A 17643-nucleotide genomic window follows, 5' to 3' on the forward strand; every position below is an offset into this window, starting at 1 on the left:
CTGAATTTTCTGATGATTGTGCTATTTATCATATTTTAAATATATAATTTATTGCCATAGCTTTCTCTTTATAAATATTCGTTTTTGCACTCAATTTTGTATTTGTAACTTTGTAGTCTTTTTTCTCAGAGAGGGCTCCCCAAATTGTACACATTTTGGGTTGCACAGAACCTGGATCTACTGTGGCATGGGGGCTGAGTGTCCAGCTAGGAGTCAGGGGACTCCAAATTTGAGAATAGAAGGGATAAGAGGGAGCCTGGTGGTTCACTACAGAAAATGGAAACCTGGGTAATATTTGTAGAGCATTGCAACTTTCCAGACACTATGGTAGACACTTCGTTTATGTTAATTCATTTAGTCCTCTCAATACTAATATCTGACCCTTAGTGAGCATTTACCCACTTACCATATGGCAGGAACTATTCCATGCATTTTACATACATTAACTCATACAGTCGTCACAACAAGCCTAGGAGATGAGTGCTGTTATTATTCCCCATTTTACTGGTGGGGAAGTTGGAAGGACTCTAATCAGTAGTAGAGCCATGATCATGCCTGGGCTCTTTGTCTTCAAAACTACAACCTTAGCCCCTATCGTATAATTGTGACGTAAGTAAATTTTTTTTTTTCCTCTGTTAACTCTAAGAACATACAAGATCAGATAATTGAAATAACTTGTTCAAGGTCACATAGTCCGTGATGGAACTAAGATTTGAAATTCTTTTGAGTGGTTTCAGAACCAATACACGTTTCTGCTGCACCAAACTGTCGCTCATTAAGACTAGTTATTCTATGTTGTGTACTCAACAGAAAATCTCCAAATATGGAAATTCGGAAAGAGCCCTTTTCTTGTCTGGTACTCGGTCCTCAGACTGCAGCTGGTTGAGGAGGTTGGAGAGGAAATCCTGAAGCATTTGGTCTGTGCCTGGTAGGAAAGTGCTCTTGGGCGAGACAGAGAAGGTCATCTAGATCAGAACTGCCAGGAGACATAACAGAAAAGCAAGCAGAGGATTAAGAGAGGAGTCAGTACAGGTTACGGCTCAGTGCAGGTGTGGTTTCACAAATGCTAAGTGACCTGTTATCTGACTACCAGAAAATAGTGCCATAGATGAATTCTTGTCACCTTTGTTTTCAAAATTACTTTCTGTTTTGGGAGAATTCTTTTGTTTGCTTTTTTTAAAGTCAGAGAGAAGTCCTTCTCATTATATTTGTCATTGCAAATCACTTAGTAAACTATTAAGTGTCTGTGACATGACACAAAATGACAAAGTCAATTCTTGTTCCTTGAGCTTTTATCACACAGGACAGCCAGCGCTGGCTAAGGCAAACGGGAGAAAGATTTTTTAAAGTATATTTGTCATGAGTTATCAATAAAATGTATTCATTGCTGTGGCCATACTAATTTGGTATAAATTAACTAGATTGTAAATCACCTAGGAATTGTATTCTAGTTCTGGGAACAGACATCCATAAATATAAATTCTGAACAAGCACAAGTGCTCATGACATGACATAGAAAGTCAGAAAACGGAGTTAACTAAAAATGACAATCTAGTTCTGGATAATAGTGATTTTGAAAAAAATAGAGCAAAATGAGACTAATATTATCAAGAAAGGGGTAAAGTGAAAACAGAATGGTATGATGGAAGACCGAGGGAACAGAGGTTTGCTTTTGTTGGAGACTGTGGTGAGTGATATTTGATAGGTAGGTTGGGTCTAGATTGTCAAGACCAAACTGAGGAATCTGGACTTCATAAAACAGAGAACTATCAAACTTAAAAGAGGTCAATTGCTGAGTGAAGTCTGTTGTTTTGGGAAAATTGATTAGGTGTCAATATGCAGAATTATTTGGGAAGTTCAAGAGTTCCAGAAGAGAGATTGAATGCAGGGAAATCTTGTAAGATATTAAAAATTTCCAACAGGCGATGTTCAGAAGCAGAAGTAAGGTGAGAAGTACTGGAATTCACATGTTTTGAAGATGAGACAGGACTTGATGACTCTACAACATAGCTGGTTGTGTGAAGAAGGATGAAAGCATTTACTAGGTAGATGCTATGTGGGCAGGATATGGTGTCCTACAAGTAGTGAGAGACAGAGACAGAGGGAGGGCAGGAGGGAGGAAGGGAGGGAGGAGACTTAATGTAGTGAATTTCAGTGTTCATGGTAGAGATTGGCTATCTGTGGATGTAAAAGAAGAGACTGTCTGCAAACGTGTATCCTGTATGCTTAGGACACTCAAATCTCTAAAACATTATCCACCTCCCTTTATTCTGTACCCAAGCTCACCAATCAAATTTCTAATTGTTTATTTGGTTTCCCATATATATGTGTGTGTATACACACACACACATACACACACACACACACACATATATCAGGAAAGTACTGGCTAGAGATCATGAATAATACAGACTCTAGAAAGTACTTTCCCCATGGTACAAGAAGCCTTGGCATTCTGGTTTACACATATGTTCCCTGTAGATTCGATTAGATGAATGTGTCTCGCTGGGTCTGATTAACTCTGGGGCTTGGACAAGATAGAGGTTCTGAGGCCAGTTCTGCGCTGTGCCCAATTAACCAAGATCACGCTTCCTTTTAGGATCTGCCTTGGTGCTAGTTACACTAACTTTGCAGTTTCCTTATGTGGTACACATTTCACAGTGCTCCAAACTGCAATCCTCTACAGAGACAGGACTATCCCTATTCTAAGATGTAACTTCTCTGTTTCATCCTTGGAGGCTCATTCAAGGAATTGAAATTTCACATAAATGAATTGATATGATTTGATCATTTTGGAAGGTATGAAAGAGAAAATTATCCTGACATATGCTCACATTTTGATTGTGATTAAGTAGTCATAAGTGGATGTCACTTTTCAAAGGAAGGAAGGAAGTCTAACAGAATAACTGAAAGAGTCCCAAGGTCTCAGTTCACGCGGTCTTGGGTGACCCGTACTGAACTACCACATCTTCCTTGTCTTCTAGACGATAAAGCAGTTGTGAGAAGTAATCAAATATGTTCCTATTGATTTAAGTTTCCCTTATGAAGGGTGCTTGCATAAGGAAAACAAATACTATAAGAAACATTTTATGATTATAGACACGTTCCTAAATGACCTACAGGTTTATATTTTAATGAAGTACAAACGAACATACTTTGGACTTTAATCCAATATGCAGCAGACCATTAATCTATGACCATATAAAAGGCTAAACATTTCTTTTTCTTTTTTTCTCTCCTTTTCCTTTCCTTTCTCTCTCTTTCTTTATTTCTTGCTTTCTCTGTGTTGGAGTCTATGATGTGCTTCATCATTTCTGTATCTCGATTACATTTTAAAATAAGAATCAGAAATCCCATATGATCTATGAACGTAGAGAAGATAAGATAGAAAAGAAAGGGTAGGAATGTCTGTACATATTTGTGAGATTAAAAAGAAAACAGAACAGTGTATCTGAGGAATATAAGCAGTATTTTAAAAAACCCAAGATGTAACCAGATTTCCATTCAATCTAGCATCTTTTCAAATACTTTGTATCTAATAACAGCAGAAATGGGAGTGTATTACATCAAAATGACATATAGAAGGGGCTCACCCAGCTAGCAGACAGAGGCTCTTAGTGCTTGGGATGGTGTTATTTAATGTGTTTATGACTATTGCTTAAGCATGTTCAGAATTTTATATACAGAGATATGAATGGTACTTACTGTATCTCAGTATAACCACATCTGCATAAAAGGCATATGGAGATGAATTCCCTCTGTACACTTTACCCCAAATTACCAGTGTTAATGATGTCCAGAAATTTTATTGGAAAAACAAATACTGGATGTAAAAGCAAAGGTGTAGTTTTCAGGAAGATTGATCCTCAGATTTATTAGTAAGGGATATTTCCAATAAATGTCTTATTAATTGCCAGTTGATGACCTCATGATGAAACATGCTTCTAACATGGCTTCATTTCTCCCAGGCATCAAATGGATATAAAGATCCGTTCCCATGAAATGGGTCAGTTCGAAGTAGGAACAGAGTAGAAGAAATTCCCACTCTTCAATTTAGCCAGCAAAGCCAAGAAGGGACTCAAGTGAAGAATGAATTCCAGCGAAAGCTAGGTGACCACATACTTAATGGCAGAATGCTGAGAGATTTTCTAAAGTATATTATAAACACAAGTAATTCTTACCTGTGTAAATGGCTAGGTGGGCGTACCCACAAACTCCTTGGACTGTGTGGAACGGTTTCATTTCTCAGTATTTCTTAGCTTCTGAATTTAGTAGGTTCCCTGTTTTGCCATAACTCTTTTTCCCATGGCAGCAATTTTCATGTTTTTATAGCATTTTTATGACCCATTGAAAAGCCTCTTGGCACGATGTTTGGCAATGTTTCACCTCAGATGCTGCCACAAAAGAATTCACAACAGTAGGGAGCAGAGCTTCATCAAGGAATCCAACCTACACTTGCCTCAGCTATAATGGATGTCAGCCCCCAGGTATCTCCCATTACCCTACAACTAACTCAGTTCCCCAAATCGATGAGAGCTAACTCTGGACAGAAATCAGGAGAGCCTTTCTCATGAGTAGGTGAGTCCATAGCTTTAAGCCTCTACGTGAGGGCACCCATATGAGAACCAAACTGCTGTGTTAAGTCCCGATCAATCTAATTTGTCCTCTTACATAGTTTCAGTGGAAAATTTAGTTCCCTACCAAGACTGGAACCTTGGAGTAAACTGTAGATCAGTTGACTGAGGAACTTAACTTCCTACTCATTTCTTTCCATCTAGTTTATACCAGTGTCGAATGCCCCATATTCTGGATCTGAGCCCTGTAGTCTCAGAGGGTGAATGGAGCCCCACTGGAACGTATCCAAATGCTGATGCCCATCCCTAAGACTGCGTAGACACTGCTGATGCTATCTGCACCCCATGCTGACTCAGTCCTGATTCCCACCCCCTACCCTTCATCCTCACCTCTGGCTAACAACAGCAGGATAAGCAAGAACAGATTCATTAGCTTGCACTTGGACTACTGATGTGGATTTCTGAGCCTTCCTTATGAGACAACCAGTACCCTCAATCTTAGCACACCCCAAATATCATGCCCAGAGCATTACCCTGTTTGGCCGCTCAGGCAGCTGGAAGAGAAAGGTAGACCCATTTTTCAAGAGGAGAAGGAGGCCATAGGGAACAAAAGTTCAAGGCATCTCTAACAAATGGGGAGCTGGAATAGGGGAAATAATTCTGCTTTCTCCATCCAGTCCCATTATCTAAAAGGGCCTAAATAGTATTGGTCTGTTAACAAGGAAGGAAGGGAGGGAGGGAGAAGGAATGATACTAGTAAACCAACAGATTAATTCAAAGCCTAGATAAGAAGCAGAGTAGATATGGAGAGCTCCATTTTCCTTTCATCCCTCCTCATTTCTTACTATTTAGTTGACTGTAAATTGGAAGTTGGGAGTGAACCTCTTGCTTTTGAGCCTGATGTAGTCTGAATTAAAATCAACCTGAGAAGCCTGCTAAGTCTAGCCAAAGTTGAGTCACCATTTATCCTGAGGATGCCAAGGAGATTGTATCATTCTACTTTTTCAGATTCCTCCTCTCTCTCCCCCAACACTGTGCTTTAGTTATACCAAACCATTTTCTTTGTGTGTTCCCTACAGTCTATTTTATATCTCTGTGCTGTTTAATGATAATGTTCTCTATCCCTAAAATTCTCTAGCCTTCTTCCTATGCAGGGAGCTTGGATTGATTTTTCAAAGCCAACATTAGATGTCACTTCCTCTCTGAGGCATTTTTTAAGGCACCCATCCCTGTTTCTGTTGGCAGAGTGAACCATCTTCCCCTCAGAGTGTGGTACCAATTGGTATTATTTCACAGTATGGTGGGAGAGGGAAATATACAAGTGAATAAGTAGATTGCAGTTGGTAAAGTAGATATAAATGGTAATCAGTAATTATAATAGATTCTGGTGATTGTAAAAATACAGTACAAATATAGATGAGGTGGTGATTGATGGGTCATATTCAAAAGTATTATTAAATCAATAAGCATTTTTCTGGATGACATTTTCATATGGCTTTCCCAAAGGCTCTAACCATACTTCACCTCACTTAACATTTTTGTAGTTGTTGTCTTGAATGAGGTAGATCTCATGCTTACTTTGATTCCCCAATCCATTAAGATTGCTAATGCAGTGGATAACAAAATAAAAATTCAAAACTGTTTCAACAGACTGGATTTGGTGGATGAAATTTAACTTGTGGAATGGGTGCTGGGTCTTCTCATACACTATTGATGAAATTGGAAATTGACTGATACAGTTTTTTTGGAAACTTGGCAACACATATCAAAAACATAAATTTAAAAAAAAAACCCTTTAAACCAGACATTTCACATCTAGGGATATTTTCAAAGAAATAACCAGACATGCTGTTTAATTTTTGTGTTTTATATACTCGAATGTTCATTACATTGTTTGAAATAATAAAAATGAGAAATTGAGCACATCAATCATATAGCTACATATACATACATACATACATACATACATATAGAATGTATGTCAAAAACAACACACTTCAAAAATCACATTAAATGCAACTAGAGATGATCATATTAAGTGACGTAAGTCAGAAAGAGAAAGACAAATACCATATGATATTACTTATATGTGGAATCTAGAATATGACACAAATGAACCTATCTGTGAAACAGAAACAAAATGAGGGACATAGAGAATAGACTGGTGGTTGCCAAAGGAGGGGGGGGGGTGGGAGAGGATAGTAATGGGAGTTTGGGATTAGCAGATGCAAACTGGTATATATAGAATGGATAAACAACAAGGTCCTACCGTATAGCACAGGGAACTATATTCAATATCCTGTGATAAACCATAATGGAAAAGAATATGGAAAAGAATGTATATATATGTATAACTGAGTCACTTTGCTGTACAGTAGTAATTAACACATTGTAATTCAACTATACTTCAATAAAAAATAAATCTGAAAAATCACATTATAAATAGTATGTAATTACAAGATAAATAATATTGTGCAAAACTGAAAGACAAAAGCAAAATACAAGATCATTTGAACAGCATTGTATAAAGTCACATTACAAATGCATATACAACTCAGAGGTCTTTCAGGAGCACACTGACTCTCAGAGAACCATTAAAGCTTGATTTCCATCCTTTAGTCATGATTTCTGCTCATTCCCAAGGGCTCAGGCACTCCTGATCCAGTGCCTAAATCTATGGATGATGTCTTTTTCAGGCTTCATCACCTCGGGTAAAATGTTCCCCCCTTTTATCAGTTTCCATAAAATATCCACTCACACTAAGCAATGGATGAATTCTTATTGAATTCACTGAAGATAAGAGGCTGGGGGTTACAGGGAGGAGTTACACCGCAGTACCCTTGAGTTTCCACCACTTCTTTTGGCCTCCACACTTCCTACTCATCCACCCTTTCCCCTTCTCTCACCCCTGGTCCTCACTCCCTCCCTCTTGGTGCCTTGGTGTCATTTGATAACCAGGCCCTGCCTACGGATCAACTTCTGCCTCAAGGATCAACAAATACCGTGTTGGGGAGGAAAAAAACTTCCCTCTACCCTTTAGGTTCTTCTGGCTGGTCTAAGAATTAAATTGATATAAAACAGATTAACAGGAGAAAATCAAATTTCATTACATACGTACAAGAATCCCGCATACATGAGAGGTTAGAGACAGGTAGAATGAGGTTTGTATGCCATCCTGAGCTAAGGAATGGACTAGGGGCCTGGGGCTTCCAAGGACAGGAGGGTCATTCACAGGACAGTAAGAAGAAGAGCAGAAGTTTGGAGATTAGATGTTGTTTGCCCTACCGTAGAGATGGAGCCACTTACATAAAATTTTTCTCTGATAATAACTCTTCTCTGGGAAAAATCCCCAATTTAAATTCTTCTAGGTAGCTAAGAGAGGGCAGTAGTTTCTCTTGAACCTGCAGGGTCTCGATTGCCTTTCGCCCAAAGTAATCCTAATCCTCATGCAAAAGTGCCACATTTAAGGGGAGGCTCATTCTGAACGCCTGCAACAGTTATATGTATGTTGGCTGTTACAGTGATAATATTCCCAACTAATTATATATACATTTGTATAGATGAAAGCATGGGGGTCTACCAAAATATTAATAGCAGTTAATTCTTGGTGGTAGAAATGAAAGTGATTTTTATTGTTATTCTGTAATTCTTAAACTTTTAAAACTGAACAAGTGCTACTTTTTATTACAAAGAAAAAAGTATTTTTTTTTAAGTGGAATTGTTTGTTTCATGATATAGTGAATTCTCCAAAATTAGAGACGAAACCATAGTTTGGGGGACTATTTTAGAGGTAATGTTATAGGAGGGTCCTTCTAAGTATACAATTTTATGATTCAGGGGTGTTGTTAAGATAAAATGATATAATGAAAATGAGAGTACTTTGAAAAGTATGAATCTCCATAAAAATACGCTATTATTTTGATGTTTTGTAGTGTAGTGATAAGTACAATTGCTGGCACTGAATAGGATCTAAACTTCTAGAATAGGATGGAACAGACGATTTTAGGGTAGACATATGCTATAGTTGTTCAAATCCCAAAATTCACGTTTGAAAAGACATCCTATCTCTTCATTTCTTTCCTTCCCTTAATTCCTGAGTCTCTCTTTTATTTTACCTAGGGCAATAGGAAGGAAAGAAGGGACAAAGTTTTACTTCATTATCATGGTAAATGTAAGAATTTAAATAAGTAACTGTTGTCCTGTGATGTTATGTTTACACCTATAAAACACAGATATCTAATCCTCTTTTATGTCTTCCGGAATTTTTAATCCAATCCTGTAATTGTTCACAGCAGTCAATAAAAAGCAAGCTGATTCATGAATAAAAATTAAAGAAAGCAAAGTTCATAGGTAGGAAGATTGGTAAATATTTGGGGTTAGAAAAATAGTCAGGTCTTTTCCGAATGTTCTAAGGAGGGTTAAAATCAAACAAACGTATTCCTTGCTTGTTGGACCTGAAAGTATCAGGAAAACTTTTCCGTCATGATGGGCTCTTGCTTGCTTTGTTTCATTTTGTTTTATTTTTTGCTTGTTTTCATTTTTAAAAATTTTTGCTTGTTTTAAATTTTGCTTTATTTTATTTTGTCTTTTACAGTTGTCTAAGAAAATTTAAACAGGGGTTAGGATGTAGGAAAAAATTTTAAAAACCTTTAGAAATATGAGGTCCTTGTCATCATTTTCAATGAGTGTCATCCATGAATATAAAGCATACTGGAAGCTCCATGAAACCTTAGCATTAAGATTATGGCACATGTTATTGGCCTTTCCTAGGTTCTGAAACTAGAAATTCATCTGCCTCTAACCTTTCCACCCAAGTCGACTTCATATATAAGTAAAGAGCAAGTTGAAATTACAGGGAGCTGTAAAGAAATGGAAGTTCTCCGCTTTCTTCTTTGAAAACCAATATTAAAATATATGAGGTGCAATTGTCAAACTAAAAAATTGTCAGATGATTCATAAGGAATGAGTGGCCGGCAGGCTGGCCTGACTGATCCCTTACATTACTGATTTTTAATGGGTCTTTGGGAAAGAAGATGGTGATTTCCCATCCAAGTCAGACAGCAATGAAGGTGGGGGCTGGCGGGCAGAGGGAGGGAGAATGGCCAGAAACTGAGCACAAAGGGACGAGGATGCCACCCAGCACGGTATGTTCAGATGTTAAATTTTTCAGTAAACAGCTTGTAAATTAAATCCCAAAGGACTCAATTTCCCCTCCTCCCATGCCTTCTCTCTCCCACCTGCCCCCCTCTTATCATCTCCCCAGGGAGGACCAAGCATACATGTCAGGCATCCTTTTAACTTGTCAGGGACTTAACTCTAGCTGAGGCAGCCAGATACTACAGCTAAGTGGATTTACACATTTGAGGGTGACTATCTGCTTCTGTTCTCTGAGCTATGGCATTGATGTCTAATTTGTTGCTTACCTGTCACAGCAGCATTGATTATTGTAACCAGTCTGTGAAGGAGGCAGGGGTTTGGGGCAAACATGAGATGCTGTCCCCCTTATTTGGCCAGGGGACTGATTCTCCCTGAAAGGTCCTGGACCAGCATCTACTTGATCTGTGTGATAGGGATAGAGTAAATATGTAGACAGGGACGGAGTATGTGCTGAACTTGGGAAGGGAGCAAAAGGGATATGAAATTGTGCTCCTGTTCTTCAAAACTCCAACTCCGCTTCTATGAGCATCGCGAGCAATAATGTTTGAAGCTTTCACTTGCTGGTTGCCTTTTACTGGACACTGTTCACTGACTTCATTCATTCATCCAACATTTATTGAGATTGTTTATAGGTTTCTAGCAACTGTCCTTTAAGACCTTGATTCTTACCAACATGAAATCTGAACTGAACAAATTCCTATGGATCTGTACATCTAGATCCCAGGGGAGAGGGAAAGGGGTTATTCTGCTGGAATTGGGCATCGTGGAGGTAAATTGTTGGAGGGTCTCCTTATACAAAGACCTGATAAACCTAATGCGAGGGCTTCCCTGGGGGCGCAGTGGTTAAGAATCCGCCTGCCAATGCAGGGGACACAGGTTCGAGCCCTGGTCCGGGAAGATCCCACATGCCGTGGAGCAACTAAGCCTGTGCGCTACAACTACTGAGCCTGCGCTCTAGAGCCCGTGAGCCACAACTACTGAGCCCACGTGCCACAACTGCTGAAGCCGACGTGCCTAGAGCCCGTGCTCTGCAATGAGAGAAGCCACCACAGTGAGAAGCCCACGTACCACAACGAAGAGTAGCCCCTGCTCGCCACAACTAGAGAAAGCCCACGTGCAGCAATGAAGACCCAATGCAGCCAAAAATAAAATAAAGTAAAATTTAAAAAACAAAAACCTAATGCGAGAAACAGTTAAGGTATATGGTGGTAAATGGCCAATGCCAGAGTTAGAGCAGTGGAATAACCGTATGTAGTAATAGTCCTTTAAACTCTTGGGAAGTTTATTAGTAGAGAAAATCACTTCAAAGGAAAATAAAGTTGGTGTGTATCTTATGATCTTGAATATCTTAAGAGCTTGTGATCTTATCTTAAATATCAGTATAAGAAATGATTTGACAGGCCAGGAGGATGCCTTCACCAACTTGCTGTGTCCTCTCCTCCCACTTCCCGTGCCCTGTCTCCACTGGTTTAATCTGGAGGAATAAACCAGACTGTGTCATTCCTCCCAAGGTCACGTGCTCCTGGGAGCCGGCCGTGCTGGGGCCTGTGTGATGTTAATTAAAGCATTTTGTGACCTAGTCCTTCAGGGAAGACATGCACAGGTGCTGTCTCAATAAACTGAACAAGCAGTATTAAATAACAGAAGTAATACCGTGAGTGATTTTAAAACAAGCAATGGACGTCCAAGCCCCTACTGTTTGCGGTTTAATAAGTAATCCTAACACAGAGGGGTTAGAGTCCTTCTCCATTCCATCATGGTGACTGTTGAAGTGAGACTAGACATTAGTAACTAGAGCAACACTGGAGGTGACACATGAAATGATACCTACAACCCCTAAACTCAACTTCAGGACCAGCTGAGAGTAACAGGCCCTACAACAGGGAGCAGGAGAGTACCCCGTTGGGCAGAGAACGCTTCACAGAGATCGTAGCTCAGGACGGCAACAGGGCTCAAGTCTTTTCCTGTAAAGGAGTGTTTCTCAGCCCTGGCTGTGGGGTAGAATTACCTAGGGAACTTTTTTAAAAACACTGATGCCTGACTCCTACCCTCAGGGATCCAGATTCAAATGGTCTGGCATGAAACCTTGTGATCAGTGATTAGGATCCTTAGGAGGTCTAATATGCAGCAGGGGTTAAGAACCACTGCCATACAGAAAAGGAGGGACAGGATAGGCTGGTTCAAACAGCTAAGCCATTACACCCTGGAGCTAAAGACTAAGGCTCTGATGAGCCACACCCACTCATTTGAGGGTACTCCTCCAGGTAGCTGTGGCTTGAGAAATGTAATTTACACGTAAAAGATCAAACAGATACACATAGTGTGTCTCCAGCAAGTATATTGGCTAAAATCAAATCATGTTTGTCCTATAACCCAAAACAAGTCTTAGGAGATACCTATATATATCTATATGATTAATACAATGTATAAATGTATATAACATGTAATAACGTTATGAATATATGTATATTCTTGAAACATTCTTAGTAAATTTATCAATAAATTGCCTATTTCTTTGCAATAAGGCTAAAACATTCATGATAAAGAAAGATTTCAAGAGAATTTTTAACAGCAAGTGAGAGTCTGTGAGTAAAGAAACAGAAAATATTTCAGACACAGGGCACAGACGTCTGATAATGAGGGTCTGAATGACTAAAGAAAATATTTAATAGTTTGTTTTCAAATTAATCTTTTGGAAATAATCTCTCTTGCAAGGTGATTTTTTTCACCATTTATTTAGAACCTGTGTATCTCTTAAGATGATGCCTCATTTGTAAGGTGGAAAACACAAAAACCGCAAACAAGTATAACATGGAACCCCTCTGTAGGGTTAAATGAATACTTTTTGTTCTTTTTTTACATTAATTTATTTTATCATTATCAAGAATTGAAAATTATTGAGCTTTCTCTGCACATGTAGGATCACCCTAAGTATAGTCAAACTTCTGTCTCTTTTCTGTTACTTGATCTCTAAAATAACTTCTAAAAGATGGTTGGGAATCCATTCAGAATCAAAGTCAGGATGGGCAGTGTTACAATAAAGAAAACTTGGTTGTGGTTACCAAAGGGGAAAGGTGTGGGGGAGGGATAAATTAGGAGGTTGGGATTAACATACACACACTACTATATATAAAATAATCAACAAGGACCTACTGTATAGCACAGGGAACTCTACTCATAGTCTGTAATAACCTAGATGGGAAAAGAATCTGAAAAAGAATGGATATATGTATAACTAAATCACTTTGCTGTACACCTGAAACTAACACAACACTGTAAATCAACTTCACTCCAATATAAAATTAAAATTTTTAAAAAATAAAATAGGGCTTCTCTGGTGGCTCAGTGGTTGAGAGTCTACCTGCTGGTGCAGGGGACATGGGTTCGTGCCCCGGTCCGGGAGGATCCCACATGCCGCGGAGCGGCTGGGCCCGTAAGCCATGGCCGCTGAGCCTGCGCGTCCGGAGCCTGCACTCTGCAACGGGAGAGGCCACAACAGTGAGAGGCCCGCGTACCGCAAAAAAAATAAATAAATAAAAAATAAAATAAAATAAAGACAACTTGGCAGTATCTGTGATTGAAGTCTGCTTGTTGTGTCACATATTACCTTCACAGTGTCCATGTGAGGTTTACATGAACTTCAGTGTTCCTGTTTCAAAGAAAGAAAAACTAAAGATGCACAGTAGATCAAGAATAAGACATTCACACGTTGGCTTTCATGTGAATGTTGCTGTTGAATTTAGATGACTGTTAGATAACAGAAAGACCCATCAAAGGAGCCATCTGGAAGGAGATGTGCTTACCACCTGTCTGATTTGACCATGTTAACTTCAGGGTCCTCATCTCAAACACGGTAATAGTGCCTATTTTACAGCATTGTTGTGAAGTTTTAGTGAGATAAGAATGTTAAGTGTGGAGTATAATAAGTGCTCAATAAATGGAAGTTACTATCAATCTTAATAATTGTATTTTTTGTTATCAGCAGGATCCAGTTGATGTTCAAATTGACAGGCTCCTGGATCAGAACTAACCTTTAAATGGTAGCAATAAAAGAAGCTTTGTGAAGGTAGGTGCCATATTTTTTATTGTGAATGATTGAATGGATTATAATATATTTTCTGCTGGAGAGGGCAATTCTTTCAGTTTCCACATAAGCTTATCTGGAGGTTGGAATATGAGAGACAAAGAGGAAGCTGCTGTTATGATAGCATGGTGGCTGTCCTGGGAACTAGAGCCTTGAGAAGAGGGGCAGAATCAGAGAGTTAGTGCTAGGAAGTTTCTTAAAGATCTTCTGGTACGGACATCTTCATTATTTTTTAAACAGATGAAAACTCTGAATCTGAGCTAAAAAATGTACCTAAAATCCTAGTGCTATTTCATGGTATAGACAGGGTTAGAACCCAGATCTCTAGATATTTTCCATCATTCATTCAACTAAATCATTCTTTTCTTTTTATAAATTTTTGTCTATAATTAATTGCTTTCCAAGCTTAGCATTTCTAGGTTAAATTGTTTACAGTCTTGCAGCTTTACTTTCTGTCTTTAATATACCTTATCTATCCTATGAAAACTTGGGTCCTCTCTGTGGGGATCAGTTTATCACCACAAGAGGTGCTGAGATAATAGGATCAAACCAGTCCCACTAAAAGAAATATGGAATGGGGAGACCTCATGTCCTTGGTATGAAACTTCCAGGTAATATTTTAATTGTAAATTCCAATGAAATTACATTATATATTTTCATATACAAGAGGACATTGGGAAACACCTAGACCAGATATGCTTAGAGGTTTCAGTGCGTCTATTCACTATCCAACACCAAGGATATAAGAGATTATAATTTTGATTTAATGTGAAAATGGAAAGTGGTAGATAGGTAGACTACAAATCAAGTACCATTTATTTAGGAAATTTATTTATTTAGGAAATGAAGAAAAATTTAATACACTATGATATTCATTGACAGCTTACAAATTAATTTTCCAAATCCAATATCATCTGTTCCTCAGTTCCATTAAGGTAGGCAGTGCAATTTTCGTCAGAGAAGTTCAGTGATTTACCTAAAGTAACACAGCTCCAGGCTAGGACTCCAGCACCTTAAGAGTGGTTTGACTCCAGCACAGTGTTCTTGCTAACATACTACTACGTAAGTGCTCCAAAATTGTTTGGAGCACTTTGATTTCTGTAATAAAAATGAAATTTTAAAAAATGAAATAAGTGTAGAGCTTTGAGGTTTTAAGAAATGATTTCCTTTTGCACTTTCAACAGAAACTGTGTAGGCAGAGTGCCAAGAGGAAACCAAAACTGGAAAAAGAATCTTAAAAGATCGAATGGTTTGATAGGGCAGCCAAGGAAGCCATCTCAATTTTAGTATGTTCTTGATATATGGATCTAAACACAATCTGAAAAGACTAACCTAATATATTTTTGACCCAGAATTGACCCAAACCCAATCTTAACTTGCAAAAGGAGGAAAGCTGAAGTTGAAGGTTTGAGGCCATCAATCTTGTGGCATATCTTAGATGGAAAACATCAGCAAACTAGCCAAGAAAAGGATTACTGACCAAAAGTGAAGGAAAACAGCTAACAGGTAGGAGACGTACATAAAAGAGTGTGAGTTTAAATATAATGAAGATCCTTTACATTGGAAAAATTCTCTGTATATGAACTGTGTTTACATGCACACACACAGTAATATCTTTTTCTTTCCAACCAAGGTAGTCTGAAATTTACATGGAAAACCAGTGCAGGAAACACTGGAAGATGGAAAACAATGGAATATTGAGGAATGGCCTACCTTCTCTCATAAGGAATCTAAAAGTACAAAATGTAACTGCCTATATTCTTCAGTGTTCTCCAGAGAAACCGAACTAAACGGATGTGTGTACGTAAAACTATATTACATATATACACATATACCTATATCTATATATAGAGAGAGATTGATTTTTTTATTGGGGTTATAATTGACATATAACATTATATTAGTTTCAGGTGTACAACACGAGTCAATATTTGTATATATTGTATATATTTGTATATATTGTTAATAAATCTAATTAACATCCAGCCACACCTAGTTACAAATTGTTTTTCCTTGTGATGGTTAACTTTCAAGATTTCCTCTCTTAGAAATATACAATAGAGTATTATTAACTATAGTCACCATGCTGTACGTTACATCCCCAGGACTTATGTGAGATTGATTCATTATAAGGAATTGGCTGACTGGCTCATGCAACTGCGGAGGCTAACAAATCCCAAGATCTGTAAGGTGAGTTGCCAAACTGGAGACTCAGAAGAGTTGATGGTTTATTTTGAGTGCTTGGGGGAGGGTCAGCCTTTTGGTTCTATTCTGGCCTTCAGCTGACTTGAAAGGCCCACCCACAGTAGGGAGGGTAATCTGCTTCACTCAGTTCACCAACTTAAATGCTAATTCATCCAAAAACACCCTCCAGAAACACCAAGTGGAATGTGGACCTTCAGTGTTATTTCCTTTTGGAAAAAAAATGTTCATAACAATAATGTGGCAAAAATACTTATATGATGCCCTTAAGTCAAGTGTCTTTGCAAAGGACAAGGACATCCAAGAAGAGAAATCCAAAACTAAGTTTAGGTTACATGAAAAACCAAACAGGTACGTAATCCAGTTGTCTTGAACTGAGAGTAAAAGAAACACAGAGTAGACTTTTTACTCCTGCCGTGGCTTGGGGCATATATATGGAAGGGTTTGTATTGCCATAGAAATATATGTGAGTGTATCAAAATTGACTCTTGCATTTTTTCTTGATTATTCCTCCACTGGCAGATGAGGCACACATAAAGTAGAATCAAGGCTTTCTTTACCTTTAGAATAGTTCTGACGATTGCCATTTTCTTGGGAAAAGCACTGAAAAGCATTGTCTGTAATTAGCACTTTTTAAAAGAAGCTGAGCAGGTAAAAATCAAAACAAACAAAAATGTAAGAAGGCTTTAGAAGTAGTTACCTAAGTGTGATTTTCAAGAGCTCATTTTTAGGGCTTCCCTGGTGGCGCAGTGGTTGAGAGTCTGCCTGCCGATGCAGGGGACACAGGTTCGTGCCCCGGTCTGGGAAGATCCCACATGCCGCGGAGCGGCTGGGCCCGTGAGCCATGGCCTCTGAGCCTGCGGGTCCGGAGCCTGTGCTTCACCACGGGAGAGGCCACAACAGTAAGAGGCCCGCGTACCGCAAAAAAAAAAAAAAAAAAAAAAAAAGCTCATATTTAAACTCCTGACACAATACACGTAAGAGTTTTCTGATATTTTCTCCTATGTATTAATGCAGTCAGAAACTGAATATGCTTTACCATCAAATTCCTAAAATGAATACAATAATATATAGGTACATTTCAAAACACTTTCAGATCCATTAATGTATTTGATTCTTACAAAATGGCTCTGATGTTGATAGAATAAGTGTCTTATCTCCAATTTACAGATAAAAAAACTGAGACACAGTTCTGGATAATGTATTTCTTAATGTTACACAAAAACAGAGTGGCAGGCAGATCTAAAAAGGGATTAGACTTTCTAACTTTCCTACCACAATCCCATAAATAACTCCATGGTTTTCACGTGATTTCTGTATAGATCATTCCGAGGGTTTTTTTTTTGTTTTATAAGAGGAGGTGATATATTTTTTCCCCCTTCTGATTTTGCATGGGCTGAACAACTCAATTATATCTGGATCATAGGGATCTACCATTTTGTAGCTGTCTGGCATCCTCTTGTCCACCCCCATGCCTGAGAGGAAAGCCTGATGCATTAGCTCTGCTCTTTCCTTCTGTTGCTTAAGCAATGAAGAAAACATTACCCTAATCACACTCAGTGTGTGCTATCTCCAGGCACAGCTGTTGTGTAGTCTTTCCAAGCTCAGCCATTAAGGAGTCTTACC

General features: G+C 38.5%; 1 long non-coding RNA gene across 1 annotated transcript; it reads left to right on the top strand.

The window, feature by feature from the left end:
* Positions 1 to 13713: 13713 nt before the first annotated feature.
* On the top strand, positions 13714 to 15610 carry LOC115867758 (uncharacterized). Its single transcript, XR_004045260.2, has 3 exons — positions 13714 to 13797; positions 15168 to 15321; positions 15449 to 15610. It is a non-coding gene; the product is annotated as an uncharacterized lncRNA (long non-coding RNA).
* Positions 15611 to 17643: the final 2033 nt, after the last annotated feature.

Source organism: Globicephala melas, chromosome 21 (assembly GCF_963455315.2).
Source record: "Globicephala melas chromosome 21, mGloMel1.2, whole genome shotgun sequence".
NCBI classification, from domain to species: Eukaryota; Metazoa; Chordata; class Mammalia; order Artiodactyla; family Delphinidae; genus Globicephala; species Globicephala melas.